Source organism: Pinus tabuliformis, chromosome X, assembly GCF_031772625.1.
Source record: "Pinus tabuliformis cultivar Carrire ecotype Pingquan chromosome X, CPIR1, whole genome shotgun sequence".
Taxonomy (NCBI): domain Eukaryota; kingdom Viridiplantae; phylum Streptophyta; class Pinopsida; order Pinales; family Pinaceae; genus Pinus; species Pinus tabuliformis.
This window is the reverse complement of record NC_142308.1, coordinates 1,533,857,049-1,533,866,036: the sequence shown is the minus strand read 5'-3', so window position 1 is coordinate 1,533,866,036 and position 8,988 is coordinate 1,533,857,049. Positions and strand designations below refer to the sequence as shown.

The following is an 8,988-nucleotide window of genomic DNA, read 5'->3' as shown; positions in this document are numbered from 1 at the left end:
GATGCTTATAAGGCTTTCAGCTCAAGGGCATCAAGGATGGGCTTCTTAAAAGCCTCACTCTTTACAAGTTCTATTAGAGGTATAGATATTTTTAATTTCTGGACTTCTGATTCAATGCTGAAAGGGGAAGGAGACTTATCAAGACCTCTTACCTCTTGAGATGGTGCATTCAGGATGGTAGGATCAGCGGTCAGTCGCTTCTACTTGCTGATTTTCTTCTCTATGGAGACAACAACTCTTTGGCAAGGATTCTATTTGACATTACTTGCTCTTGACCTCAGGTTATATCTCTGTTGGTCTTCAGTCTGCAGAACAACTTCTCTATCCCACTCTTGGCTGGTCTGGTCCTTGAGTAATGACTCCTCATTGGCAGCTAATGTCAAAAAGGCAACAATTCCTTTTTCTTCCATGCAGCGAATCTCATCCTCTTCATTAAACTGCTCCTCCTCCAAGACTACGTTTTGGAAAGGAGTCTTACCCTTTGTTCTTCACTGGCCTCTTTGTCCCTCCGAATGATCTACAATTGTTCATTTGCTCTTCTGTATGGATTTGGATTTCTAGGAGAAAATGTATTAAGAAGCCTTGCTTTCCCAGGATTCTTCTCAACCTTCAACTTGGATATTTTAGTAGCCAATGACTTTATCATTTTAGACATTTTGTCCATTTTGGGATTTGAAGAGGAAGAGGAAGAGGAAGACTCACCTCTCTACCTCCTGCTATCATCATGTCCTTTGAGTTTCTCTGTAGCCATGATATTGGATTCCACCTCCAAGGTTGCATCTTGCATTTCAGCTAGAGAGGCACATCTTCTCTCTCTTAACAGCAGGCAGAAATCAGAGTCACATTTTCCCTTTTTAGGTTTCCAAACTCAATATGGCAGTATAGCAATTCTTTCTTATCTCCCCAATGCTTTAAAAACACATCATCTAATGCTTCAATGTCTACTATAGACCTAGGGGTCAGCTCTCTGAACCACTTTCTAGCCTCTCCATCTAGGCTTTGGACAAATACTCTCTTCCACTCATCATCTTCACTGATATCTAGGTTATCAGCATAGCTATAAAAGGACTCAGGGTGCTCTTAAACTGTTACTCCCTCTGTCCCAGTGAACTTAGGCATGTATTTATGATATTCTCCTGTAGGCATGGCATTCAAAGGAATAGGTAGGACCAAGGGTCCATACCTAGTAGCTATGATTCTTTCCATTTTGGTGGGCACTTGTGGACCTGCCATGACTAGGGTGGATGGAAGGGTGCTAGCGGTCCGAAAAGTAGGGAGTTGAGAGATGACTATCAGGGCTAAAGGAATATGATGGACAGGAGGAGAGGTTTCCTTTGGGCTGAGATCCAAAGGAGGACCTAAAGGAATGGGAGCTTTATGATTCTCTGAAAATATTCCTTCACTGCTAGTACTAGAGGCTATATTTTCAACATGTAGATGCTCTGTTACAAGCCTTTCTGGTAGAGATACATAAGATTGTTTAGGCTTACCTGATCCTGATGCTCCCTTTTGTGATGTCTTTCTCTGCTTGACAATCTTCTCAGGGTCAGGTTATGGGTCAGCTGGTGATTTCTGAGAATTTCTCCGAGTATGGCTCACAAACTAAGCCAAAACTGTGATGTGGAGTTGCCACGAGGTTCATCCTCCAATAGAGTTGCCAGATAGATGATTACAACCAAAAATGTGTCCAAACTTTATCTATCATCAAAGCTGGATCTGTGTCATTCTCTCAGGGAAGCTGAGCATCAATCTCCTCTCCCCAAAAATGGTGCCAATTATATTAGGATTCCAAGAAACTCTCCTAGGTTGTAGCTCGGAGATGCCTGGTAACATATAAATTCAACTATTGTTGCAAGGTTTAATGGAAGGAATGATGGTTTGGTTCAAGCCAGATAACCACTTCTACTCTGTTTCACTCCAGACATGCATGAACACCCTCAGACTACAAGGCTTTAGACCACCAATGCTCACAGTTTAGATATTTAGGTGAATATGGAGAGTACTAACCACATCAGTAGACACACAAGACCATGTGATGGCCAGCTGCAACTAGTACAGAAACCTGCAAATCTAATCTATTAATGCAAAGACAGGATGACAGCTCTCTTGCATTAGATAGAAAGAAACATGAGTAACCTATTCAGCGAGGCTTTACGTAGCTTGAATTTTACACCCCTTAATGGAAAGCCTATTCGAATAATGTACTCACAGCGTGACCCCAGCATCCGCCAGTGTGGATCCGCAAACATATTTATTAAGAATCTTCACAAAGCAGTAGACAATAAAACCCTCTATCACAAATTCTGTGTGTTCGGACCCATTCTCTCTTCTAAGATCGCAATAGATGATGCATCAGGGCAATCCAAAGGTTATGGATTTGTGCATTTTGAGCAAGACGAAGCAGCACAAAACGCAATAAAATGTATGAATGGTGCGTTGATAAATGACAGACCTGTTTATGTTGGCCCTTTTATGAAAAAGGAAAAGCGAGAAGAATTAAAATTCATGAAAAAGAAGAAGCCAGAGCCACAACAAACAAAATTCATGAAAAACCCAGAGTCAGACTCAGACTCAGACTCACAACAAACAAATGGAGAAGCCAAGTTTAAAAATGTGTTTGTTAATAATTTACCAGACTCCATGAATGATGAGGATATGAGGAATTACTTTGGAAGGTATGGAACAATTACCAGTGTAGCAGTGATGAGGGATGAAGCTGGAAAGTCAAAGTGTTTTGGATTTGTCAATTTTGACAATGCACACAATGCAGAAAAGTGCGTTGAGAGTTTAAATGGCAAGAAAATTGATGGCAAGGAATTGTACATTGGAAAAGCACTGAAAAAATCTGAATTAAGGGGGAAATCCGGAACAAATCTTTATTTAAAACATTTGGATGATAGTATTGATGATAACAAGTTGAGAGAACTGTTTTCTATTTATGGCACAATCACTTCATGCAAGGTAATGAGGGATTTTCATGGATACAGTAAAGGTTTCGGATTTGTCTCATTCTCATCCCGTGATGAAGCATCTCGAGCTTTGGCAGAAATGAATAAGAAAGTTGTCATAGACAAGCCTCTTTATGTTTCTTTGGCTCAGCCAAAGGAGGAGAGAAGAGAAAAGCTACAGTCTTATTTCTCTCAATTGCTTAATCCATTGGGCAATTGAAGAAAACGCAGATGATGCAGCCAGAGTTTAAATTGATGGCAATAAATGATGCCTTGGAAAAGTACTCAAGAAATCTGCAAATCTTTATTTAAAACATTTGCATGATAGCATTGATGATAACACATTGAGAGAACCTTTTTCCTTTTATGCCACAATCACTTCATGCAAGGCAACCAGGGATTTTCATGCAAATCTCATTCCCATTTTCCTTTTACCCTACAATCACTTCATGCAACGTAATGAGAGAAGTCCCATTCCCATATTCTGATGAAACATCCCGAGCTTTGGCAGAAATGAATAAGAAAGGTGTCCTTCGTATGCCTCTTTATGTTTCTCCTGCTCAACGAAAACAGGAGAGAAGAGCAATGTTGCACTCACATTTCTCCTAGCTACCTAATCTAGTTGGCATGGCACCAATTGTTGTTGCCTGGTGCTTTCGGTCCTAGATTATATTTAAATGATCTTTGCTAAATTGGTTTATTTCTAAATTTACATGATAAAATAGATGAATTCAAAAAAGCTTTAGGAATTTTTGCAATTTTTGGGTGGTTTTTTGTGTTCAGTTTTAGTGACTTTCCACGCATCATTTTGACTTTTTTATGGTCTTGTGGCTCATGATGATTGAGACTATGGCTTTGTAATTTCAGTTAAGAAATTACACTTGTATTTTTCTTCTACCCGTTATTTTGAATGGTAGAAAAAGATAATTCATATCTTATTTAAACTATGATTACACTTGTATTTTTCTTCTACCCGTTATTTTGAATGGTAGAAAAAGATAATTCATACCTTATTTAAAATATGATATTTCCATACATAATTTCTGTTTGGTTTTTTCACTACACACTAGAAGTTACAATCTATAATAAAATTATTGAATCAAACAATTTTCCTAACAATATTTTAATATCATTGGATTTTACTTTTACTTAACGAATTCCAATTTATAGCTAAACCATCATCATTCACTCTTTTGGACCCTTTGCACGCCCACATGTAGTTTTCTATCCTTGGCATTAATACAATTTCGATTATATTATACATCACTATTCAATTCCAAAAAAAATATAAACATATAGTAAGTTAACTCACATAACCTTGACACTTTATAGTTATGAAAGTTATGTAAAGTTTTTGATTATGTTTCCATGTTCATTTTACTCAGAATTACCCAAAATATTTTAAAAGTAATTATGCTGGAAATTTGTTGATACTTGATAAAGTTTTCATTTATTTTTTTGCAAACTAGTTTTAATCATAAATTACTTTTTTAAATATTTGTTGAACTCTTCAAATGTCATTATATCAAACTTCACTTTGTACCTCTATGAAGTTGGCTCCATAGTCATACCTTATAAACGAACATTCAATGATATCACATAGTATTATGATCTCTATGGATGCTTGTATATTTGTAGATGTTAGTTAGGTCAATAAAATATTTATAATTTGATGAATAACATGTATCTATTAATGTGATAATGTGATCTAGGTACTTGGTAGATGCACACTTAAAATGCATCTATTGTGTTTATTAATAATATTATTTATATTATAGATAAATTTCACATCTCTATATATAGATTAAAATCATGGTAATATATGTAGTTACATACACAATCTAATATTTTAATGCTATATATATATATATATATATATATATATATATATATATACATAGAAAAGGATTTTGTTGTAAGTATTAAGCACGTATATGTTTATAAATTAAATTTAAATATGAAGTCATAAAATAGCATGTTTATGAATATGCATGATTAATATTTTAATTTATATACTAAAATAGATCTCAAATATAATATCTTTATATATTAGTGATTTCCTTATTTAGTTGATCATTACAAAAGGAAAAGTATTAATTACTAAAATATTTATGAAAATTACAAAAAAATAACAATATATACCTTTTTTTCAACATCTCATATTCCAAATACTATCATTTTTACTATAGTTTCTCTCTCACACACATGCGCACACATACACACCGAGAATGCATTTTGAAGACCTCCATTCATTTAAAGATGATTTTTGAATTAATAAATACACACATTTAGACTTTTTCCTTGCACATAAAAAAATAAAATGATCTAATCCCTCTAATCAGTTATGTATGGGGGAATAAGGAACCCCAAAACCAACCCATCTTACACATCACCTTGTAGCTACATGTTTATTTAAGAAACATGGAGATCAATATACCAGATTGAGTTATTGGATGCATACATCACAATATCATTCAGGTTGATGTTTATATTTTTTTCATTCATTGTGGTTACATGTTTATTTAATAAAAAGAGAAAAACATACTTGGAGGAAGACACTTCTTCTATAAATTGTTTAAATTTTAACCTATATTAACTGAAGGCTTGGTACTCTAGTTAGCGAGGGTGTTTGGTTGTTGTGTGTGCAATTTCTACGTAAAAACATGGGAATTTCAACTACTCAGAGGACTCCACTCTCACATTTATATTCTTTTATGTAACAACACATTTTGGTTAAATAAAACTATTAATCTTTTTTTTTTGTTTGCGTGAGCATAATTGAATTACTCCTTCTTTGTGCTTTTTTATTTAGTCCTTGAATTAATTAATTTAATAAGAAAATTCAAATGGCATAGGATGTGTGCTTTGTAACAAAAATCCAGATTCTATAGATGTTGTGAAATCTACACAACCTAAGTTGCATCAAGTGGTATTAGTGCGGGATTTGTTTTGAGATTTGCACCTTGGATTTGCTTTGTGCAGCAAGGTACCAGGAACGCAGCAAGAGTGCTCAAAGTAAAAGTTGGGTCACAAAATCTGGGTTGAGGGCTATGGATGTTGGTGAGACATTTACGGCTTGTAAAGATGTGACTGAGGAGAAGAGGAACAAGATGAGGAGGTGCAGGAAATAAATAGCTAGAAGAGTTAAGACAAATAATAAAAGAGTTGCAGCATAGAAGAAATGGAGACACAAAAATAGATTCATAGATCGAATAAGAAATAGATGAAGAAAAGGAGGTTGAGGAGAGAGAACCAACAATGAGGTTGATTTTAGATATGAGAAAGAGAGGAAATGAAAGAGTTTAATTTTCATGTTATGATGGAAATTTGAGAGCTGATGTGCTCATCGATTGGATTGGGGAACTCAAAAGACACTTTGCGTATGAAAATGTCCAGGATCCAAATAGGGTGAAATTTTCCATGACAAAGTTAAAAGGCCATGTTGCACTATGGTGGGATATGTTGTAGAAATATGGAGTAGATAATCAAGTATGGAATATCAAGACTTGGAAGAATATGGTCACGAAGATCAAGGATAATTTGTTTTCCTATTGATTACCAACAAAATTTGTATAGACAAGTCCAAAATCTAAGACAAAAGGAGACCTCCTTTCGGGAGTACAATGAGGAGTTTTACAAGCTATAACTTTGATCTCGTATAAAGGAACTAGAATTCCAAAAATTTGCAAGGTATGTGAATGGATTGAAATACTTGATTCAACATTAAATGAGTACACATTATTTCCATATTGTTGATGAATCCTATCACATTTCCTTGAAAATAGAGGAAAAGTTGAATAGAAAACACAACATAAAGGAAAAGGAAGAGGTTTTACAGGCAAAGGTAAGGTAGGGACTACTACAGGGACTGAAAAGGAAGAAGAATCCACTATGTGTGGTTGCTCTTATCCATCCTGTTGGTTACAGGTGAGTTGCCTGAGGATAATCAGTTTCCTTCCCTGACCAGGATTGGCCAGAGGCAGCAAAATACGTGTCTCTATGGGTGAAGAAGGATGCTACAAGAATCCGAGAAACCAAGATCTTCTGGATACTGATGGAGGCAAGCATACGACTGTGGATCAACAAACAACTATGCCTATCCACCTCGGTATACGACAACCTAAAGAACTTTGCAGACTTTAAAGCAAATATGCATAATGTGTATATCAAGGCACGAAAGGATCCAGAATAGAAGTGGACCACACTCCCCTTCATTTCCATAGATGACATTGTGTTCGTGGTGCTCGATACATGGCCCCCGGAATGGTGTGCACCAGATGTGGTAGTGCGTGATGAAACAGAGATTCAGAAACAAAAGGTTGCCGCCAAGTGGCTAGCACAACACAAATGGAACGAACAACTCGCTGCGGAAGTGCGGGCGTCTCGAGAGGCAACAAAGGAAGCAATATTAGTGGCCACTAAAACACAGGAAGAAAGATGCCCGGAAATAACCACTGAACAAGGGACAGACGTGACAATGGAGGGCGCGGAACCTAGCACCACCTCGACACAATTGAAATGAGCGTGCGCAACAAAACGAACACGGTCACAGAAGAAGACCAAGGCTTCCAAGTTGGAGGGGGAGCCTATTACACTGACTGAGGGTGACTTATATGACATCGGTGACACAGTTTGCGAAGTCACCAGGGAGGCGCTCCAGGAGGCCATGATGGAGTAGCAGAATGTGTTGGGGGAGCTCAGGGCGCAACTCTAGGAACTTCAGGTGCTAGCCCCATAGCCATCAATGGTATCGAGGGATACGGGTACATCAGCAACCGAGAAATTGTTGCAAGCCAAAATGGAAAATACCATTGCTCTGCTGGAAGGAGCACTGACAGCGGCGAATACAAAGGACAGAGCTACGATAAGCTAGCTCAAGGGACTTGGTTTAAACTTGGCTGGCATGCCGCGAGAAATATTATACTAGTGGTAGGATGGAGCAACCACAGAGCTCTGCGCTAGGGAAGGATGTGCAGCCTAGGTGCTCAGTGAACAGCGAATCAACATCGAACAACTGAGCCTCCAATGCAATGAAGCCGTAGCACAAGCTCAGTACTTGGAGAAAATCGTTAAGGAATCATGTCGCCACATCCCCGAGCTAGAGATTACAGCAGACTTACCAGTGGGTATCCGGATCCACAAACTGGCCAATGGATTCAGCCAGGCATAGGAGGAAGAAACAAAGATCCAACTGGACCTCAACCTACAGATCACGGAGCTGAGGCTGAAAGCGCAACCCTCTACCCTGCAGGAAGTCAGAGAGCAGTGGAACCGTGACATTCAATTAGGACTGGAAGCAATAGAGTGTCCCATATAGAAGTGCACCGGCTTGTTAGATCATTTACTTGTCATGCTCACTTCACTATAGGAAGACCCAATGTTACAGCGGTTAGAGACAGAAGCACGGGAGTTGCAGCAGGCCTATGACAATGTTTAGGGGACCACACAGACAGTTGCCCTTACTCAGCGACTGGCCAAGATGAGGGAAGCCCAGGCTCTCAAGGCACAGGTGGACATTGCGCATCAAAAAGAAGCAGTGCTTAAAGAACACATCTAACCTTGGCTCGAGGAAGCATTCACGGTCACAACCAAGATTGAGGGAAAGTTGGCACACATGTAGGGCATATACCCACTCAGGCAAGGAATTGCACTCGTCGATGATCCGAATTGGATCCTACATGAACTCTTTAAAAATCATGCCAAAGTTTCAAAGCCTTACAAGGATCAAAGCTATCAGAGATATCCTCATGATAGTTGCAATTTGTGATTAGCACGAAGCAACGAGGACCTTCGGTCAAGCACGCAAACCATTGGCCCATTGTAACACATGCTGGCACAAATTGGCAAAACCAGAGGTCAATTCAAGAAACGGGGGCAGTTGCTGATATGCGATTAGTGACAAGTCGCTAATCACATATGGCTGAGCAAACCCCTCAAAGAAGGAAAAGCCCCAAGCGCTCAGACCCGAAAAGTTATAGAATGTAACAGATATCGCACCGATTCTATGAGAGGTGGGGTCCCACAAAAACTGGCAGAATAT

The 8,988-nt window shown here is 38.2% G+C and overlaps 1 pseudogene; it reads left to right on the top strand.

Annotated features, from left to right (window-relative positions):
• The first annotated feature begins 2,127 nt into the window (after positions 1 to 2,127).
• Positions 2,128 to 3,168, top strand: LOC149145892 (polyadenylate-binding protein 8 pseudogene; annotated as a pseudogene).
• The last annotated feature ends 5,820 nt before the right edge of the window (positions 3,169 to 8,988 follow it).